Genomic DNA, 4,844 nt, shown 5'->3' with positions numbered 1-4,844 from the left:
TTCAATATTCCCAGGTAAGAAGTTTTAGGTTGTAGTTATTATAGGACTATTCTCTCTATACGATTTGTATTTCATATACCTTTGACTATTGGATGTTCTTATACGCACTTTAGTATTGCCAGTGTAACAGTATAGCTTCCGTCTCTCTCCTCGCTCCTACCTGGGCTCGAACCAGAACACATCGACAACAGCCACCCTTGAAGCAGCGTTACCCATGCAGAGCAAGGGGAACAACTACTCCAAGTCTCAGAGCGAATGACGTTTGAAACGCTATTAGGCGCCCCGCTAACTAGCTAGCCATTTCACATCGGTTACACCAGCCTAATCTCAGGAGTTGATAGGTTGAAGTCATAAACAGCAGAGCTGCTGGCAAAACGCACGAAAGTGCTTGTTGAATGAATGCTTACGAGCCTGCTGGTGCCTACCATCGCTCAGTCAGACTGCTCTATCAAATCATAGACTTAATTATAACATAATAAACAGAAATACGAGCCTTAGGTCATTAATATGGTCGAATCCGGAAACTATCATCTCGAAAAAAAAAAGTTTATTATTTCAGTGAAGTACGGAACCGTTCCGTATTTTACTAACGGGTGGCATCCATAAGTCTAAATATTCCTGTTACATTGCACAACCTTCAATGTTACCATAATACGTAAAATTCTGGCAAATTAGTTCGCAATGAGCCAGGCGGCCCAAACTGTTGCATATACTCTGACTCTGCGTGCAATGAACGCAAGAGAAGTGACATAATTTCACCTGGTTATATTTGCCTGTTAACCTGGATTTCTTTTAGCTAAATATGCAGGTTTATATACTTGTGTATTGATTTTAAGAAAGGCATTGATGTTTATGGTTAGGTACACGTTGGAGCAACGACAGTCCTTTTTCGCGAATGCGCACTGCATCGATTATATGCACGCAAGACACGCTAGAATAAACTAGTAGTATCATCAACCATGTGTAGATATAACTAGTGATTATGATTGATTGATAATAGTTTTTTTATAAGATAAGGTTAATGCTAGCTAGCAACTTACCTTGGCTTCTTACTGCATTCGCGTAACAGGCGTGCTCCTCGTGTGAGGCAGGTGGTTAGAGCGTTGGACTAGTTAACCATAAGGTTGCAAGATTGAATCGCTGAGCTGACAAGGTAAAAGTCTGTCGTTCTTCCCCTGAATAAGGCAGTTAACCCACCGTTCCTAGGCCGTCATTGAATATAGAATGTGTTCTTAACTGACTTGCCCTAGTTAAATAAAGGTGTAAAAAAAAAAAAAAAAAAAAATTTTTTTTTTTTTTTTTTAATCGCCAAAAATCGGCATCCAAAATTACCGATCCGATTGTTATGAAAAACTTGAAATCGGCCCTAATTAATCGCCATTCCGATAAATCGGTCGACCTCTAATTTGCACCTCCCAAAAAATAAGCACAATTCGACTTTTTGCCCATATCATGCAGCCCGGGCGGAGAAATAAACAGGAACACAAGAGGCAACAGAGGAAGAGAGGAGTCAAAGGGCAAGGGAGAGAGAGTGATAGAGAGGGTGTCATGTTCTGAAGATGGAATCTTATTGGCCTGTTGTTGTCTACCTTACAATATTTATGAGAGTATGTGAGGAATCTGAGTATAGTGGGTATCAGGGTGGTAGGATCAGAACATTGGAAAATAGGTCTGTTTGCCAGGCTAGTGAGTGTATGTTATCTGAACGTTGTATTAAAGTTGTATAAAAGTTTCTTCACCAGTGCGTGGAAGAATGTGTCCAATGCGTGGACATATTGTATAAACACTGTGTCAGAAAAGTTTGCATATTTACCGGTCAGCGAGTGGACTCAGGTACATGCTGATAGTGAACAGGGCTGCAGGTGAGACCTAGCTGGGCCAGCTGAGACTCTCCCTGAGGCAGGAGAACACTGAAGTACAGCCAGCCTCCACAGACCACTCCTCCTGCTAGTAACGTCTGAGAGGTCACTCGCCTCTGGAACGAACACACACACAGTTTTACTAGTTTTAAACATTTTGCACACACCCTAAAACTAGGCTTCAAGCAGTGAACCAGTGGCAGATATACTAAAAGTGTACTTTCAAACCCTAACGGGAAAAATACAAAACAATGAACAAAGCAAACAAACCTGAATATCTACAGAAAACATCATTATGATATCTACCAGACCATCTCGAAGACAAACGAATGCACTCCTGGGGATTCAGTCTGGCCGTATCTATGCGATAGTAAACTATAAAACACTGTGGTCAGCTCACCTTGTCATTTGTGTAATGCAGTAGGAGAGACTTAAAAACACTGTGTCAGCTCACCTTGTCATTGTAATGGCAGTAGAGAGACTATAAAACACTGTGTCAGCTCACCTTGCATTGTGTAGTGCAGTAGGAGAGACTATAAAACACTGTGGTCAACGCTCACCTGTCATTGTGTGAGTGGCAGTAGGAAAGACTATAAAACACTGTGGTCAGCTCACCTTGTCATTGGTGTAGTGCAGTAGGAGAGACTATAAAACACTGTGGTCAGCTCACCTTGTCATTGGTGTAGTGGCAGTAGGAGAGACTATAAAACACAGTGGTCAGCTCACCTTGTCATTGGTGTAGTGGCAGTAGGAAAGACTATAAAACACTGTGGTCAGCTACCTTGTCATTGTGGAGTGGCAGTAGGAAAGACTATAAAACACTGTGGTCAGCTCACCTTGTCATTGGTGTAAGTGGCCAGTAGGAGAGACTATAAAACACTGTGGTCAGCTCACCTTGTCATTGTTAGTGGCAGTAGAGAGACTATAAAACACTTGGTCAGCTCACCTGTCCATTGGTGTAGTGGCAGTAGGAAGAGACTATAAAACACTGTGGTCAGCTCACCTTGTCATTGGTGTAATGGCAGTAGGAGAGACTATAAAACACTGTGGTCAGCTCACCTTGTCATTGGGTTAGTGGCAGTAGGAGAGACTATATAAAACACTGTGGTCAGCTCACCTTGTCATTAGTGTAGTGGCAGTAGGAGAGAATGTAGAGGGACTGTAGACAGGCTCCTATGGTTTAACCAGGACCAGAGTCCCATCCGTCTCAGTATCCCATAATACAGCCAGCCCAGGTTACTATAGAGACAAACAAGACATTAGCTCAGTGGGCTAACACAGTATGACTTGTGCAGATGACCCCGGGTTTGATTAGTGGTCACTGGCACGTGCCTAGGCACCACACACACCTTACTTGAGGCATGTGGTGAGGAAGGGGAGGAACTGGACGTTATCTGCACTTTTGGAACTCTCATCTTCTTCAGGTCCGTCCTGACAGAGGTCACACACACACACACACACACACACACACACACCAACACACACACAACACACACACCACACAACACACACACACACCACCCACCACACACCACACACACACACACACAAATCTAGCATAGAAAAAGGAAGGAACTGAACCTAAAACCATGATTTTATTATCACCTGGCCTGAGTATTCTATTTACACCAAGCCTCGGCATTGAACGAATAACTAAGCAAATATTTGATTAACTCATATCGTGATAGATAAGGGTGACCAACACTAGCTAGCTAACCAACACCTAGCTAGCTATGTTTCCGCAGTTTAATGCAATACAAACAAGCAAAATTAGAACTGATTTGGTCTCTGCCCAAGTTTTTGCGATGTTGCAATAAAGAACAGTTATATAGCTAACGTAGCTACTTAGCCAGATAGTTTCTCTGAAAAGCAGAAAGCTGTCAAACTTACAGTCCCAGTCGAGAACATCCCGACTGTAAATACGATGCACGCCCATGATAGAAACTGCCAAAAACTCCATAGATCGGAAAACGGAATATGTGGGTGCACTACCTAGATAGCTAGGTATGTGTCTAAATTGTGAGTAATTTCGCTATGAATATCAAATCAGCTATCGTGCAAATGTTGACATCTGCATCAACGACTCAACGTTTGACGTCGTTCTAACTACACAGTATTTCCGTGTTTGTAATCAGGCGGTATTCATTACGCCAATTCTGTTGCAAAACGTTTATTGTTTGGAAGCAAGCAGAACGAAACGGGAGAGACCTAACTTCATGTGTCCAATAGAAACTCTCGTTTTGCTCTGTTGTGCTTTTGTTTGGGTCTTAACGGTACACGGTTTCCTTATGAATACGCCACAGTATGCTAAAGAATTCTGCCTCTGATTGGCAGATAAGGATGAGAGGATGGATAGGTTTCACCAATGATATGATGGTCAATATGACGATGGATGATTTCGCTCGTAATCCAGCAAGGACTTTAGGTACAGGTACACCCCCCCAAAAAAAGATGGCCCATTTGCTACTTTTGTTTGATTACCTGCCATCGGAGTATTTAGAAATATATGGCTCAAAACAATCAATTAATCAAAATGTATTTGATAAAGTCCATTTTACAACAGCAGTTACCTGTCAATGTTTATTTATTTTTATTTAACCTTTATTTAACTAGGCAATTCAGTTAAGAACAAATTCTAATTTACATTGACGGCCTAGGAACACTGCCTTTGTTCAGGGCAGAATGACAGATTTTTACCTTGTCAGCTCGGATTCTGTTATCTGTGCTGTTATAACCTCCCATCCTTAGCAAATAATATCCATACCATAATTTCCTCTATGGACAGACAACAAAGACGACAGTCAGAATACTGGATGTCTTAGTAGTGTAGTCTGGGCATCACACACAGTGTGAAGTTTTCACCTTGGAGACAATGCTGGGTTGGAATGAATGACATCCTCTTCTGTATCATCACTGAGATCCAATATAATACCCAAATATAGCCTGGAAATGTTGTAAAACAATGTAACTTTATACCACATACAC

At 41.8% G+C, this 4,844-nt stretch overlaps 1 pseudogene; it reads right to left on the bottom strand.

Moving 5' to 3' along the window:
- LOC112078883 (sugar transporter SWEET1-like) overlaps positions 1 to 4,601 on the bottom strand; it is a 9,362-nt pseudogene extending 4,761 nt beyond the window's left edge.
- Between the last annotated feature and the right edge of the window lie 243 nt (positions 4,602 to 4,844).

This window comes from Salvelinus sp. IW2-2015, unplaced genomic scaffold (genome assembly GCF_002910315.2).
Source record: "Salvelinus sp. IW2-2015 unplaced genomic scaffold, ASM291031v2 Un_scaffold6435, whole genome shotgun sequence".
In the NCBI taxonomy this organism is placed as follows: domain Eukaryota; kingdom Metazoa; phylum Chordata; class Actinopteri; order Salmoniformes; family Salmonidae; genus Salvelinus; species Salvelinus sp. IW2-2015.
This window is presented reverse-complemented; position numbering and strand designations above follow the sequence as displayed.